The 17,874-nt window shown below is 41.2% G+C and overlaps 1 long non-coding RNA gene across 1 annotated transcript; it reads left to right on the top strand.

Moving 5' to 3' along the window:
• The first annotated feature begins 1,686 nt into the window (after window positions 1-1,686).
• Window positions 1,687-14,169, top strand: LOC139827409 (uncharacterized). The gene is made up of 3 exons (XR_011737944.1): window positions 1,687-1,860; window positions 5,370-5,543; window positions 13,963-14,169. It is a non-coding gene; the product is annotated as an uncharacterized lncRNA (long non-coding RNA).
• The last annotated feature ends 3,705 nt before the right edge of the window (window positions 14,170-17,874 follow it).

Below are 17,874 nucleotides of genomic sequence, written 5' to 3'. Positions count from 1 at the left end.
CTTAGGACAACCCCACAGGTCACACCATGTGTCTGAGGGTGTTGTCCAGTCTCTTCTTGAACACTGTCAGGCTTGGGGCCGTGACACCTCCCTGGGGAGCCTGTTCCAGTGCTCCACCACCCTCTGGGGGAAGAACCTTTTCCTCATGTCCAACCTAAACCTCCCCTGGCACATGTTTCTGCCATTCCCTCGGGTTCTGTCATTGGTCACCAGAGAGAAGAGATCAGTGCCTGCCCCTCCTGCTCCCCTTGTGAGGAAGCTGTAGCCCCATGAGGTCTCCCCTAAGTCTTCTCTTCTCCAGGCTGAACAAACCCAGTACTTCAGCTGCTCCTCATTTGGCTTCCCCTCCAAACCCTTCACCAACCCAACCAAGATGCAGGGTATAGAATTTAAATCGAATACTGTAAAACGTGGTAGGACTGAAGACCCTGGAGGCAGAAGAGCACAATCATGGCATGGCATATGTAGTTAGGTAAACTTGTTCTTTCTACAGACTTCTTTCTGAGATCACTCTTGGCTTTTAGTTCTCCTCTACAGGCAGCTTGTAAACATTTCAGAAGAAATTGTGTTGCAGTGAATCTCTTGCAAATTAAGTCTGATTTCTTTAAGTTAAATTCTGTTTCCAGTACTGTTTTAAATTTAGGAAAATTAATTGCAGTAATAATAAAATCAAGGGAAGTTGCATGAAGAATGGGAATACTAGAGGAAATAAATGAACACTATTACAAATATTGGAGAAAATACCTGTTTGACCTAGTCAGAACTTTCCTGGACTAAGGTCTATCCTGAGCAATGTTCCCTAAACCTTTTGTGAAGTCAACATATTTTGAAATTGTAGGAGCATTTGAATGTTCATGTCTTATTTGTAGCCAATAGCTTGTAACTGTCTTTCCTCGGAAAAAGAAAAAACTTCTTACTAAAGTGTTCTCCCTTCTTCAGAACACTTGTAATTCTATTGTTGTTAAAGCTGTGCTAAATCAACATAGAAAAAAGAATGAGATCTGTGAATGGAAAGATGACTTAGTGGGAATTGATCTATAGAGAAAGCTTTTGTGAGTATTACTTGTCTTTCACCTTTTGTCTTCTGCTAAAAAAACCCAAACTTTAAAAAAAATTATTTCAAAAGCTGAATAGAAATAAGATAATGAAAACAACCGGTGCTGCCTGGCATGTTTCTGTTTGTCTCATAATTATAGCATCATTATCTGGATTTTAGTAAACATCTGCCCAGTGCTGAAATTATCTTAAATGCACAGACAACACACAAATCTGTGTACAGGGTAAAAGCATTATCCAAGATATATCTGTACCTGATGGATTTAAATATCAGGTTAAATGGAACAGGCAAAATACTGCCTGTGAGCATATGCCTCTTCAGATGTCAATATGGTTGCTGATGAATCTTCTGTTGGTATCTTCCCTAAAAGCTGTTGCTGCACTGCCAAGTCACACAGAAACAAGTGTACATGAAGTCCTATACATGAGATATAAAGAAAAGTGTCTTTTTTGTTTGTTTGTTTTGTTGTTGTTTTTGTTGGTGGTGGTGGTGGTGGGTTTTTTGTTTTGTTTTTGGGGGTTTTTTTGGCTGCAGAGTATCTTCTGCTAGATCTTTATGGTTCCTGCTCTGGATTGGTGATGTTGACTTCTTCCCTTTGTTCCTTCTATTTTCAAATCCAACAAAGTCACTCATGCCTCCGTCTGGCAAGAGGATTTATGGTGAAACTGTCTCTCAGGCTGGAATTTGGCACTTGCCTATGGATGAGAGTAATGAACTGCCTTCAATACAGAATGGTCTTTGGACTTTCAAAGGTCTACAAAACAAAAGCAAATTGCTTGTTGATCTGAGTGAAACTGTGGATGGTAAGGCTCTGTGTATGTTTACTGTTGCCTTTAGTGGGGGTGGTTGTGGCCAGATAAAGAAATACTATTCCTTCAGGAACACTTTGAAATGATCTGCTCCTTTTTGGAAGCTGCCAATTGTGTACTCAGTCTTGTACTCCATGTATTTCTCAATGTTTTATTGACTTGTACCAAGAGATGGAAACTGGTCTACTTGCTTTAATACATTCTGATGGAAGACCTAAATGTGTAAAGTATACAAGATCCTGCTCACTAGCAGCTGAAAGGATAAAATTTCACTTTAGTTACAAGGGAACCAAGGAGGACAGCTGTGGTTAAGCTGAGAGCCATCAGAGCAAACCTTCCCATCATAGATCACTGAATGCTGCAGGTTGGAAGCGACCTACAGAGGCCATCTCATTTGGCCTTTCATGGAAAGTTAGCCTAGATGAGATTATCTAGTATCCTATCATATCTTCTCACATGGTGAAACATTTTGGTTCCCCACACACTGTAAGGGGAGAGCTAAATAGAGCATCTTATCCTGCCTCATCAGACAGCCATGTTGGTGGCTTTCATTCTGATTCTTAATTATTATTTTTATTGCATGTTTTTGTATTAGAAACTTAGCTCTTCTTTGTAATTAGACATAGCAATTATAGTATCTTTTTATATTCCACTGGGGTTTTCCTTTAATGCAGATATAAAATAAAAACACAAGAAAAAAAGGATTGCAACAGTAGTGCTTGGGTCTGAAGGAGTGAAGAAACAGGAGAAAGCAAGTTGCAGTTATTGCTTTTGGCTCCAGCAATACAGTTCATTTTTTTTTTTTTTTATTCTTCTCCGAATTATGTTTATTCATCTATTACAATTCACTGAACAAATGAAATATAAAACCAATCCAGCTTTTTAAAGACAGACATTGTGTTGTACGTAAACACAACTTTTTTGTTGTTGTTCAGTTGCTGGGAAATGTTTTTCTTATTAGTGTAAATGTTTCCTGAGGAAAGGGTTACATGGGGTGAAGAGAGAATACTCAGGATGGAAGAAGTAGTAGTAGGGTATCTAACAACACAGAGCAGATTTATACTGTTCCTTCATGGCCCCCTCCACACAATGTATTCCAGGAGTACTGTTCCACATGGCCCCATCTGGGAGTTTGTTTCAGAACAGAATTACCTTCTCCATGATAAGAATCTTTGCTTGAGGAATTATGTTGGAAAAAAGGCCATCTGGTGGGGGGGGAGGGGGAAGAAAGAAAAAAGAAAAATAAACAATTCAGAGAATAAAGTTTTGATTACTACTCTCTTAGGAGGATGGATGAGGAAACAAGGGTCCAAAGAGCTGTCCCTGCAACATGTTTTAGAAAAAAATGTTGGGATTGACTTTAGTGTCAGGCAGGGCCTTGTTATGTGAGTCAGGTGGCTTCTAGTGAATGACACAGGTCACCTTGGATCTGAGTGGTTCCTGAGTAGTGTGCGAGTAGTGAGGAAGGACTTTCCTTCCTGGCAAAAGCATCAGTGGCATTTGGTGGCATCTACTGGGACTGGCATGATGGAGTGGGATAGAATTTCCCTGAGGAGGTAGCTGGTGAGATGTCTTAAGGGAGAGTATCATGAAGTGTTTGCTGAACCAAAATGGTTGGAACTAAAATGGTTTTACAATAGTTTGGCAGATAAGTCTTGAGTGCCTTAAGAGAGACAATAGCAGACAGATGACATCTTATCAGTCAGATATTAGTCATACTTTCTACAAAACTCCTGATCCTGTTCAATGTGGAGTTCCATGTACCATAAGACTTCAGTCCAAAAAACACTGAAGTTTGAGTGAACTCTCTTATTTTTATATAATTTTTAAAACTGCTTTAGTTCCCCCAGTTGCTTATGCAAGTATAAATCAGGAATAACTTTTGGAGTGGCTGCATTCGTGAGGGAGGTCCACAAATGAAATAAATCCTCCACTTTGTTGGAGACCTGGGTAGAGGAGGACAACCATCCTTTGTAAGAGGTGCGTTTGAAACTGTACAGAAGATACACCAGCAGTGTTAAAATAAGCCATTTTAATCTCACCCATACACCCTGCAATTCTACTTTTTCAATTTCTAGGCAATCACACTGCTGGAATCTTATTCAGCCATTGAGTAAAAGATATGCTTGTCTTGCAATTATGTAAATAAGGTAAGTGGTTAAGATTTAGACCTGGAATAAGAGTGTTAACATCACTATCCTTTCAACAAACAGAAAGCTTTGGATGTAACGTTGGGTTTGCTATATATGTTTCGCACCACAGAAAAACACAAGCTGACACACAGATGATGTGGTATTCTTATTGTATTTAAAACAATATTTAGGCTGGGTAACTCCTACTGCCATTTACATGTGTTTGAAAGAAAGCCCTGTTTCATCAATGGGAATGTGTCAGAATTTTGTAATAAAGCATACTGTGTAATATATTTAAACACAGTCCAAATTAATTAAAGTGTAGTGGACATGAAAGATACATACTCAGTGTGACATTTCAAATAGGGAGAAAATATGATAATGAGCTATTTCCATGTGTTGCCATCCTTCTGGTTAAATAATACTTCTGTTTTCGATGAAGCCACTAAGCAATAACATTCATTTTTGGAGTTCCACAGTGGTTAGAGCTGATTGTATACAGGCTGTAATCATTATTCTAATTCTGCCCAGGAAACCCTCTCTCCCCACCATGGAGAAATTTGGAATAAAAAGTCTCGTTCCAGGAAAAAGAATTTCCAAATAATCCTGGGCACCAGATCAAAATGTGAGCTCCAAATCCGTTCCTTTTTCTTAATAAGAATCAGCAGTTTGAAAAATACTGCTTCGCAAGGAAATAATTACATTAGTCAGCCTCTTGGCTCTGGTGTGGGCTGGAGCCTTCTCTTAAAATGAGGCCCAGCCTCACCCTGCAGTGCATTCAAATCCCTGAAAGATGGAAATAGCCCCAAGACCCTTCGTTAACAGGGACGTTTTTTTGCTGCCAGAATTCCCATAGCTCTGTCATTGCAAATGGCTGCATTTGCACAGACAGAAATCTAAAACATGGGACAACAGGACAGAAAGAGATCTGGAGGTGTAGCTTGAGGTAAGGCAGATATCATCTTGTGTGCTGAAGAGTAGAGGCCAAAGGAGGAGCTAGAAATAAGACGTGACTCCATGCTGTCCTTTGCTTATAAAGGATCTGATCACACAGATGTCAAATTTATCTCTGTCTTAGATGTAGGGCTTTTAGGTAACTGCACAGCCCAAAGGGTTGGTGATATGCGATTAAGTATTTGCCTCTTGCTAGGTCTGTTCTTTGGATTTTAGTGCTTGTGATCAAGACAATTCCAGTGTTCAGGACCTGACAAGCACTAGCAAGATTCTGCAAGACTACTTTGATTACGCCAGACTGGAGAGATCTTGTGTTTAGTCCAGAGGCTAAACCTATGCACCCTTCACTTGAGTGACTTTAGAATCACACTAAAATATTCCTTTTTATTAAGCTTCCAATTATCTGATTTTCAACAGTGAAAATGTTGCATATTATTGGTGAAGGACAAAAGGGAAGCAGTGCCCAGGATATCACAATGCCATACTGGAGTTTCAATCTAGAGAAATAGAAACAAGCCTTGCCTAGCACCAAGCCCTTAAACCCTACAAGGAACTATCCAAACTGGCCAACATCACTGACTTCAGTAGGAGGTAGGTGTTGAAGTACTTCTCACATACTTATAGCTTACTTTGTCCTTATGTTGTTCTGACTTCTCTGTTTGAGCCCTTTATCCCATCACCAACAGAACTACTAATATTTCTTTCACAGCTGCCCTTCAATTAGGCAAATAATCAATACCAGTTTTAAGTAATGTGGTAGAGCCTGTAGTGGAAACTATTAAGGTTGGTGTGGAACATAATGGAGAACTCATCTCTTTTGTTCAAAGACTACTAGGAAAGGAATTTATTTCCTAAAGTGTGTGGAGAGTAATTTATTTCTAAGATAGTTGTACAGACAACTTTGCAGGCTCACTCTGCTAAGTTCTGTTGAATGCACAGGAACTCAGTCCCTTGGTGGGATTGATGAACAGGGCAGGCAATCAGGTGCCCACTCCATCTCTGCTGATGATTGCTGTGCTGGCAGTATGTTTCAGGTGCTCTATATTTCTCTCTCTGTGGGCTAATATGGTAACAATTGCTGTTTGCTCCTACCCAGCTAAATAGCCAGTTTCAAGTGCTCCTCTGTTGGCTTCCATTGACCTAGTGCAGATGTAGCTTTCAGTGATCATTTGAATACAGATAGAGAAGAAAGTATGGTTAACCTGTTAGTGTTAAAACTAAACACAGGAATGTGCATGTGTCTGCAGGGAAGCATGTAATCCCACCTGTGCCAAATCAGTGCTTGCCAGACTCCTCAGCATCTGGTAGTGATGGATGTGTGGTAGATACAGCTGGGGCCCAGGAGAGGGGGCACCTTCGAAAGGTGCAAATGAGTTACAACACTTTTAGATGCTTTTTGTATTTGTAGGTGGGGGGAACTGCTACTTGGTGGTTTACTTTGTGGTCTTGACAAGGCACTAGGAAATGCTGTGTCAAAGACAACAGAGGAATCCAGGCTGTGTGTTCTGGCCTTTAACAACTAGGCCATGCTAGGTTTTCTGCATTTAGATTTAGCTCTTCTTTCTCTTGTGCATTGGTCTCAGGGTGCTACACGGTGTCTGAACAAAGAGAAAGACTCTTTCTCTGCCTTGGAGCTGGTTGTCTGGAAAAGAAACATAATGGATAAATTTCAGACCTGTAGGACCTAAGCTAGCTTTGCTCTGGTGTGTGCTGGTCTGCCTGCACTGCTGCTTTGGCAGACTGGCAGTGCCCAGCAATCCCACCAAGAGGTACGGGTGCTGCTGGGCAAGGAGCTGTCATGTTATGTCCTATCATGAAAAAGATCAGGTTACCCTCAGCTAAAATACAGGGGGGTCAGTGTGTGTGTGTTTGGGTGGAAAGAGTGGGAGAATGAACCAATATCAAAGCTATTGCATTCTATCTCCAATGAAAGGGTAAGTCAGGAAGAATTTGGAAAGGGACAGTGGCATTACAGCTGTCAGTGATGGAGGTTTATGGCATACTGGTCAAAAATTTTGTATCAAAATGTTTTTTCTTAGAAGAAGATTACTCATTAGTTTTAAAAGGGCTGGGTTTTGTGTGAAACTCTCATCCTTGTATTCAGAGTGTACAGAGCGTAAGAAGAGCATGTGTGCATCTGACCATCCTAGTCTTCTCCTGCTTCCTAGTACCTGACGCGTAAATCTTGAAATTTAAGTGCCGCACACTCAAGTTTTCCCCTTTGCCTGCTCCAGATCAGACACTGATAATCCAGTACAGCATCTCCTGGATACTTGACCTAGTCAACAGGAGCTTCACTGTCTCAATATAAATAAGAATAGTTGTCCCTCTATCTTTGCTGGTTCAGAGATCTCTGTTCTTTACCAAACGGCTGTCGCAGAGGGACCCCAAAATTAGTTTAGATGGACAACAGGGTCCAAAACAAACTTCTTTTCGGTAAAGAGGGTGCAGCAGAGTAACTGGTGGAAAACAGTGTTTTAGCTCTCCAATAGCGACATAAATATGGGTTTGAGTATCAGTCGAGGTAATTATTGAGGTGCAGCAAATAATAACAATGGAGATCCACAGTGTGTATACATGTGGCTCACCAAAACAATGCCAGAGCCGTCCCTGACTCTGGGAAAAGTATACACTTGCATGAATCTGGCAAGGAATTATTAAAGAAAATACACGTGCTTACATTTAAGCACGGAATAAGCACCCGTGATCCTGTGAGGAATTATTAAAGAAAATGCATGTGCTTATATTTAAGCACGGAATAAGCACCCGCCCAAGTGGTGAGGAATTATTTCACTCACCTACACGTGGAGATAAGGCAAACAGCGTCCCATTCCTGGGAGGGCTCTCAGCAGCAGCACTTGACCCGCGCTTCGAGAGGTCCACACAACAGGCGGCAAAGCCTCGGTGGGAGGGGTCCGGTTTTTAAAGCCTTGTCAGATCTGACTGTGGGTGTTCCAGAAGCTTCTCTGTGCCCCCACTCTGGCTGTGGGCACCCAGCGGCTCCTTGGTGCCTCTGCGCACCCCACTCGTTCTCTTAATGACCCTATTCAACAGGTTCTGGGGTCAAACAAAATAAGCTGTTACCCCCATTGCAGGAAAGGGTGGGGATGCGTCTGCACCTTCCATATTGAAGAGGCGAGGGGAGAGAGCGGGGTGTGCATCTGCCACAATGGCAAAGCAGAAAAACTTGGAAAACTATAAAATCTGTTGTGAGGTAAAGGGAAAACCAGACTTGCTTCAATTGATGCAGTTGTCACTGGCAGAGGGATGGTAGGAGTTGGTTGTCTGAACAGCAAGAAGAGAAGATAGTGGGCTGGAAGGTGAAAACAAGAAAGCTGTTTGCAGTGAAGGAGGGAGAGCTGGTAGAAAGATGCATGTAGGGAACACTGTGTGAGAGTAGAAATAATACATTGGGCAGAAACATTGATTTGAAAGAAGCACAGAAGTGCCAGCTCTACAGATCAACAAGTTGGACAAATTAGAGAAACTAGTCCAGGATAGGTTTAGATAGGAGCAACCAAGCTCCTATCTATTGTATTGTACCCCAGACGGTGCAAGAATGGCACTGAATTCAAAATATGGCCTGTGAGAGCCCAGAGGGCACCTGTTGATAAAGGCCTGTGCCAGAGTGAGAAACAAGGACCAGAGTGGGGCTGCTGGATTTGGAAAAGGAAGGGTTGAAGAGGAATATGAAGGCATCAGTTACTCTGGAGCATTCTGCGCATGAGTTAAGGTATTGAGAGTGGTTTAAGTGCTTAAATGGGTGAGACCGTAAAGAAATAAATCTAGTTGGGAAGGGAATGTGAATGAGATAGCACATGACCTCTGATAAGTAAGGGAGTGAGAGGACATGATGTCTAGAGAACAGGCAGAAAGAAGACAGGAGGAGGGGGATTGCCTTTCTAATTATGGGTATCTCTAACTTTCCTGAGATATAATGGGCAGAGGATGACTAACAAATGCCTGAGTCACAAAAACCGTGTGACTGAGAGTCTAAATTCAGCTGATGAGGGGCTTGGATATTCACATGAAACTTGGAAAATTTCCTCTAATACTATTCTGGTACAGGTGATCCTAGAACTCCTATAGTAAAAAAACCTCTCTGACTGCTGTTTGGGAATATCTAGCTCAGTAAATAGGTCAATAGTCATACCAGCAGGCAAGTTTATTACCTGAGTCACCCATCTCCTAGTGGAGAAGGCCACTCTTGGCCAAATAAACAATTGTTTGCCCTTTTTCTACCCATAGAATAATTTGCAGGAAACTTTAATGAAATGTTGTTCGAACCTTCACCATAGCAATTTGGTGGATGGTGTTGCTTAGAATTGGAACAAGGCACTGCCTGTTGTTGTAATCTATTGTATTACCATTAACAATCTACTACTTCTAGAACTTTCAAATACTTGATGCTTCAGGAAATAAGGAGAATTTATGTCTTCTGTTTCAAGGTGCTGACTATTGAAAGCCTTTGTTTCATGCATCATTAATGCTGGCACAAATTGGTAGTGCCACCAAAAGAAGTGACCCGTGCCTTCCGCTTGCCTTCCTCCTCCCCTGTGACCTAGACTGGGGAACTGATGTAGGTTAAAATTTTCTATGTTCTGGTCACTAGCTGATTAGTCAGGTGCAATCACAGTTTTCTGAAGTATTTCAGACAGACAGTATCTTTAGGGAAAAAGATATAAACGTGAAATACTGCCCGGCCCTCAAGAATGGGATAATTTGTTTTCCTCATAGCAATTACTGAAGAAATACAGGCTGATGGAAACCAGGATTAATGTCACTCCCCAGCTGAGCTGGAGTTTCTGTGTGCGCAGTAGGGAAATTTGGGCAGCAGTGGGCTTTTGTGGGTAGTGTAGATTAATGGAGTTTACCTTCTTCTGACTTGGCAATCTGTAGTTTACTTGAGACAAGTGAGTTGACCCATTTCTCCCTTACCTTTTTGTCATGGGGAAAGGCCAATAAAACAAGCAAGATGGCTACTGAGGGCAAATCTAGAGTAAGCAGGCTGTTAGCCTCAGGTGCCAGACATTAGTCACGTGCAAATTGGTGATAAATCAGTGCCACATGGCTCATGAAGTGGCCTGGGAAGTGTCCAACTGAAAACATGATTTTTAAAAGCGCACAGCTGATCCCTCTCGCCATAAAGAAACCTCCATCTTCAGCAGCATTTTTCAGAGCAGGAGCTCAGCTTTTTCACAAGGTTTCCCTGGAAGTTCCACATGAGGCAAAGGGAATCAAGGAGTTATCTGACTCCTAATCCCCTTCCTTAGGGCTCTCCCATCCCTTCTTTGTTATAGCCAGAGGGTCTCAGCAGCTGATGCTTTTAGGAAACAATGGAGAGGAGGTGGCTCTGATTGTATTTCTTCGTGAAAAATTTTACTTTCGCAGTTCCCTGGATGGTACGTGGGGCTCTGAGCTTCTGCCTGTACAATAGCTAGTTTAAAGCATTTCTGTTTAATCAAGAGTGGAGTAAATGTCAGAGATTCAATGTTCTAGATCAGCAGTTTCCAACACTGATACATCTTAATCAAGCAATTAAGTGCCTTTTTTGTTTTTGTTTGGTGTTTTCCACACTGGAGAAGGGAACAGATTTGCTGCTTTGCTCTGATGACTGCTAGCAGCAGTGTTTGTTGTTAACAGAGACATTTACACCTAACCACCAGTTGGCAGGTGTTAACACTTTGTTACTTGCTATTCCCACATGCTGAGGATTGTGGGAAAGCTGTCAAGCTCTCTGTCTCGTGTAACGCTTGGCTTTTACAATAACAACAACAACAACAACAAGCAGCTCTGAACAAATGCAGAAGCTCTGTCGGAATGCAGTGCTAGCAAGGGAGACAATAGGAAGCATTCTCAGGCCTCCGGGCTTTAATGGGAGGTAATATGAGGCTTTGTGGAAAGTTCGGAGTATTTTCTTATCTTAGTTTGGAAGTGGGTAGATAGAGGTTGACTGATTTATTTATTTATTTTTATTTTATTGCTGATATGGTCTGATCTTTAGAAGAAACTGAGAATGTACTGTGTGTACTCCAACATTTCTTGTCTGCCTCTGACATTTGTACTCATTTGTATTCAGGGAAAAAAAATGTATGAATACAGCATACAATCTGAGAAAATGACATGGAAAGAGGATAGGAATGCTTTGATTTGTTTGGTTGTGACTGGCAAGCAAGAAATGAGAATTTCTATTGGTACAACCCTTCTGGAGAGCTCAGATGTGGCCAGAACAAAAAAGACCAAACAAACAAAAAACAACAAAAAAAAAACCAAACAAAAAACATACACACACACAGAAAAACCAAAAAAACAAAACAAACAAACCACAAAAAAAAGACCCTCTGTGAATGATAACAAATACTTCTATAAAAATACTTATTTATTTTGCTTGCTGTCATCCATGTGCTCACACATACTCTGCGCTTGGAGCTACAAGATCATTGTTTTATAGTTGGGTGATCCAAGCAATTGATTTATTACTGATGAAGTAAGGTTTGATTGATTTTTTTTTTTTAATTTTTTTTTTTTCAATTTGCAGTAAAGAAGAAGGTGTGGGAGGTGCAAGGCAGCTGCAGAGTTGAGTACAAAGCAGAAACTAACTACAGCAAGTGGGCCAAACACTGTGGTGACTTACATTAGAGATCAGTTCATACGGGTGGTTTTAATAGGGCTATACTGCATAGTTGCAGCTTTTCCCCTGAAACAGTGTTGTACTGATCACTTCTGTAACCTACAGAATTATACTCTCAATGAGGAAGGACTTAACGCATTCGCTTTTTGATGGGAGTGGTTCAGATGGAGGGAACAGGATAGAAGGAGTGATGGTGGATTTTCTTGCCTGTGGGCTATGGCTAGGCTGACTTTTGAGCATAGTTCCAAGTTTGGAGTAATTCTTCAGTTCATCTTCTGTCCAAACCAAACACTAGCTTTGGATCAGCTTTACAATGTGGTAGGAAAGAAACTTATCCTTGCACGATGAATAGGCCGGGTTCAGAATAGGACATCTCTGGAGATACACCCGTACTGGCTTGAATCTGCCAATGCCTGTACTGTCAAACCTGAGGAAATGTCCCCTGGCAGGCGGGCTGGCCAAGTTCTTTCCTGGAAAGGTTCCCACTATATGACAAGAAGCCCTGTGGGATTGGAGGCGGCTGAGCAGCAGGTTGTTAACAATATGGTTGCACAGTCATGCTTTACTGGCCTGCCCCCAGGTCTGTGTTACACAAGGTAGTGTTGATGTAGCCTTGAAGTCCCTGAATTTAAGCTGATTTTAACCCCGGAAAACAAATTTGAGGTTAGTCAAAAGTTAGGGGTTTAACAAATGAATCAGTGGATGAAATCCCATGGGCTGTATTTTGCATTTTGTGGGATCCCAAAGGTCTCCTCTGACTCCACAGGTCTGAACCACTGCAGTAAGCGTGTTTATTGTTTTTTTTTCTAGTGCAGTGAGTATTAGTTTCTTGACATGAAATTCATCCCCATACCTGTGCACTGCTTTAAAAAGCCTTCATGTCTGCAGAGCCACCTCCTGCAAGCTGGTTCTGAAAGATCTGCCTGCTAAACTTGGATGTGTGGGAGAGGTACTGGCTTGCATACATCTGCATGATGTATTTCCTAACTTCATACTTCTCTTAAAAAATTATTTGCTCTTGCTTGGCCACGGGAAGCAAGTCGAGGGAGTCACTAATATTTGTAAATTCAATACATGGAACAAATATTAATAAACACATATTGTCTGTAGGCATGGTCCTAGATTTGTTCCTGTGCATATTAAGTGATATTTCTGTCTTTTGAGAACCCTAGGTAGGAAAATCTTGTATCTTAGGGAAGCCATAGTGAAAGGGAGAAGAGGGAAGAATGGACATTTCAGGAATGGGACTCAAAATGGGTTTGACTTCTGCCAGGCTTCCTCTGACTTAATTTGGTTTTGCATTGCTTGTTTTTGTAAATGGAGACAATGAGTGTGATTTGCAGGTTTTGTAGAGCTTGAAAAGCACATGCTGATTGTTTTTGAGGTGCTTGGGTGAATAATAGGTGATTTAATGCAATGAAATTGTAGTTTTTGTTTGAGGGTATGGCTACAGGCTGACAAAAGCCCAAGTTAAGAGGCAATGAGAAGGTCCTTTGGAAGGACCCTGTAAGTTCTCTGTGTGTTTCTTTGTTGGGGGGCGAGATCTCCCTGAGATGCGGCAGCAGTGTTGCTGTACAGTTGCTGTTGCAGTTGCTCATCTGCTGTTGCTATTTTCTACTTGTACTGTGGAGGTGCCCAGAGGTCTATAGGGAGGATGTGGATATAGTTGCTTTTGGCCGTAGGCACACACAAGAGTCAGTTCCTCCTTAAGGGACTGTCTGTCTGGAGTGCTGATCCTGCAGACACAAGACCTGTCAATTAAGGTACTTGCTTACATGAATAGCTGAAGGACTGGAGCTGAACTTTGTGGTTTCTCAGCACCTTAGCTGTCCTAGTTTGAGCAAAGTCATCAGTGTCATGCAAGGGATTTCATGTTTAATTTGGATTATTTTATCTCCATAAGGGAAAGAAGGAAGGCAAGATTTCTCGAGTTCCTGGCAGGATTTGTGTTCTTTTTTCCCCTTCTTTGTAAACTTTACTCATTTCTTTTTTTTTCTCCTTCTTTCTTTTTCCCACCCCACCCAGTCTTAAACAGTGACAGGAAATTCTGTACTTACCCAGCTGTACTGTCTGAGGAAAGCCAAGTTTTTTTTTCATTGCATTGAAATCATAATAGATTCAAATGAATTATTAACTCACTGAGTTTCCCAGAGAGAAGACATCAGATACTTAACTGATATGCCCCTTGTACTTAGCTAAAAGGCCAAACAAAGGTTAGGGCAAGTGGATACACACGACTTGTTCATCCAAGTCCTTTAGGATTTCCCATTAGCTAAGTTTCTTGTTTCTTTTTTTTTTCCTTTTTTTTTTTTTTTCCCAAGCAAAAATAATTAACATGGATATAGTAAAATAGTTGTGTTTTTTTTTTTTTCACTGCAGCCCTCTTCCTGGAGCAAACTCTGCAGCCTGTGGACAGAGGAGCTACAGTTGGTTACTCAAATGGCTGTCTTACCTGAAAAAATACAGTGATCACCTCAAATAGCTCACCTCAAATTGGATCTTTGCTTGAGAATGCCTATTATGAAATAGTTTTAAACCTAGTTGATTTGTGTTTTAGCAAATAGATCAAATAAGCATTTTGTTGAATATGACCACAGCTTCTGTGTTGATGACAAAATTCTGTTACACGTGTTTCTGTGTCACTTCACAGCAGTGTGACTTCTTTCTTGCTACTATTAAATGAAATCCTTAAACACTGCAGTTCTGTGGCTTAGTACTGTCTTGCTCTGCTCGCAATGGAAAAATGTTTGCTTGGACTGGCAAGAAACACTCTTATTTTATTTGCTGTTCTTTCTGGTGGGCACATTATATGTTCTGGGCCACAGCAAGTGATTACACAGTATATAATCCTTTAACGTTCCCAAGCATTTGCACCCAAATCGGGAAGTTGAAATCCATATCACTAAAACCATTGTGCCCTAGAAATAAGTGTTGTCTGTGTCTGGAGTTCCCCAAATGCCCAGGATACGCTCATGCAACAAGAAATGTTGCACCAAAATAGAACCCTGCATGAGAAAGCCTCCAGGCTGCAATAATATTTCCTCAGTCGTGCTCACTGTTAGGCCCTTCCTGGCAAAGCTGGACTGCATCCACAGGTCATGTTGACTTTGTCTGAATTGATGAAGTTTCAGCAGCTGTCCCTGGCTGCTTTCAGGAAGTCAGGTTGGGAGCTGTGAGGTGAAAGAGCCCTGTGCCAGTCCCTGGCTGTGAGTGGTGCTGTGATTTGTGTCCAAAATAATAATATCCAGCAATACTCAGTGTGTCAATACCAATGTCTAGGTGTGTCAGAGGATTCTCTCGAAAGAAACATGGAATTTGGGGGCAAATTTGGGGCAGACAGGTCTCTAGTTCCCTTGCTTTTCTGACCCCTGGAGAGCTCCAGCTGATGTGGTTCATAAGTCCTACGTCATTGTGCAGCTGTTGCCTTGTGACTGTGTGGGTCCCTGGCTGCAATGAGGTCTATGTCCACCCTTGCTAATTCTAGTGGCACAAAAGCTGTCCTCACAAATGCACTCTGTACTGTAGGTTTCAGGAAAGCATTAGAGAAGAAGAAATGGAAAAAGGGTCTAAATGTCTCCCCAGAATAGGCAAATTAGCAAAACCTGCTGAACCTACAATGATGCCTACGAAATCTCTCCATTTTTCCTGGATTTGTTTATCTTACCTGCACTTCACTACCAGACTTGTGGGCCGGGAGCTGTTGAGAGACTTCTCATGGGAAACAGGTCTTTTTCAAACAGCTAGTCTGAGCTGCAGGACTTTGAGGAGTCAAGGAATGGTCTTCTCTCATCAAAAGGTCGTTCTTGGAGTACAGATGTTTTGCAGGCAGAAATGATAATATGTGGAACTGTGATGCTGACCCTTCATTTTGGTTTGATAGTAATTAATTATGTGGATTTTTTTAATAGTTGCATCCTAGGAGGCAAATAGTTGGATCCAGGTGGTAACTGGTACAGATAGCAGAAAGTAAACAGCAACTTTCTGCCTTTTTTTTTTTTTTTCCTTGGGAACTTAAAAATTCCAATCTTGCTGCATTAGACTAAATCATGCAGAAATGCTCCAGCTGTTCTTTGCATTGTGGAAGCCAAATTCAGCATTTTGATGGGTTTTTTTCCTTTGTTTTTGAGAGAACAGTTGTGAAACTATTTAATGTTAGGTAACAGTATCTTACCCATACTCTCATTCCACTTATTCCACTTATTTGTATTTACTTAGCTGTCTTATTTAAGGTGGACTCCTTCCAGCTAATCAGGTAAAATACCAAGTATACCCGGAGGTAAACAGGCTAGCCTTTTTGTGAACTGGGATGTCTAGTGGTATTGGTCTCCCTCTTCTCCTTTACTGAATGTTCTGGTAGCAGTTGAACACACAGGAATTTTGGTCAAAATCAATACAATACATCAACAAATAATTTCTGTGGCTTGTTTTCTTTTTTCAACAAGAGCTTTATTTGCCACAATGTGTGGTGAGCCCTTCTCAGCTCCCTCCATTTGCAGGAAGAGGCAATCCTTTTAATACTCCTGAGGGAGAATCCATTGAGGTGAATTTATTACTTTTGGAAAGAAAAAAAAAAAAAGTGTACTGTTTTTCCTTGTAATTTACAGGTGTGAGCTGTCTGAAACATCTTCTTCATTACTATCTTCGTCATCATATGATGTTTTAATGAAGGTCTATGTCTCAGCAGTGAGTTGCCTGCCCTTACTTCAGGTGTGTGAAGGACCAGGAATGCCTAGTTTGGGAACACTCACCCCATGGCATTCATGGCTGGAGCAATGCATCCAGTCTGGGACGCTGATTGATAATGCATTTAATTTCAGAATCCTACTTGTGGCCTTCTACTTATGCAGAAGGTTTCTGAGTACATAATCAGGACAACAGTACATGCCACATGGAGCAACTTGTGCCTGAGCAGCTCCAAGGGTTGATCTGGACACCAGCTAACCTTATGCTTATATGCGACATAAGACAGTTCCCCCTCCCCTCAAGTAAGTATGTACTTTTAGTGCTTGGCTCCAGTGGGTTTAATGGAGAAGAAAATAACCCATGTCCATTATCATATTATGCAGAGTTTTTTCCACAGGACTTGTAATTTTGAAGTTGTTCCTCTTGTTTTTCCAGTGAAGCTGTTTGACGATTTCCAGGGTTATGAATATTTTTAGTATAAGCCTTTTTAAGTTAAAAGGTAGTTGGCTTCCATAAAGCTAGAATTAGGTGACTGGTGAAGGTCGCAGCGAAGTGACAGGTGCAGTGTTAACCAGCCTGTTATCAGTGACTGCACCAGGAGCAGTTCTGTACCTGACCATAGGAGAGCACAGTAGCCTGTTTTGATCTTCATTTTCTCCATTTAATTGGGTGGCCTTTCTTGTGTCTCTCCATGCCTATAGTCTTGTTAACTCGTGAGCATAGAATGGACTAGCCAGGAAATCAAAAGACTCGGTACTTAACAAAACCATACAGCAGTTTATAGCAATTCAAAGAATATGGAAGTATTTGCACTTCTTATACCACCTGCTTTGTGTGCCGAAGATTGTAGTGGGAACAAAAAACTTAAAAGGTTCGGGGGTGAGGGGAAACTTTTTTCTGGAAAAAAAATAAAATAAAGAGAAGGGTGAAAGCAGTTGTCTTGGGATGCGAGTGAAGCAGAAATATTTTTCATGAACTGGGTGAATGAGGTGGATCTAATTACTGTGTAACAAAACAAAGCAAAACGGTTTAGCAGCCATTTAGAGTTCAAATACTCAGCACTACTGCTGTGCTACAGCTTTGACAGCTGTAGGTAAATGTGGAAAATGACAGCCCAGTCCTTTTTTCTGGGCTTTTCTAGGATCACAGATGTACTCATATAGAAATCTATCAAATACTAGTGCTTCCGTATATGTGTTAATAATATTCTTAATCTTCATTGTATTTTCTCTTGGGCCTATATGCCGCACAAATATTTCCTGGCCAGCCTACAGATCTCTAATTGTTTGTATATTTGGTTTGCCTCTGGCCAACTTTAAATGAATGTGTACAGGAATCTTTGCTGTGTAGGGGATTATTTAAGTACTATTGCTATACCTGTGTGGTATTGTTGGTTATGTGTCATCCCATTCAAAAAAACCCAAAGAAAACGCAGAAGTGAAATCCTGATGAGGTTTTGATCAAAGTGATAAATTGGGAAATCTGGTCAGTGTTAGGGCTACCTCTGCACATGTTAAACTTTGGTTGGTAGAAATAATTGTTTATGCTTTTTTCAGGGTAGCCTAGAGGGGATAAGGCTGTGCTTGCAACTCATCTAGATATGCCTGA

The sequence above is a fragment of the Patagioenas fasciata genome, chromosome 2, assembly GCF_037038585.1.
Source record: "Patagioenas fasciata isolate bPatFas1 chromosome 2, bPatFas1.hap1, whole genome shotgun sequence".
NCBI classification, from domain to species: Eukaryota; Metazoa; Chordata; class Aves; order Columbiformes; family Columbidae; genus Patagioenas; species Patagioenas fasciata.
This window is presented reverse-complemented; position numbering and strand designations above follow the sequence as displayed.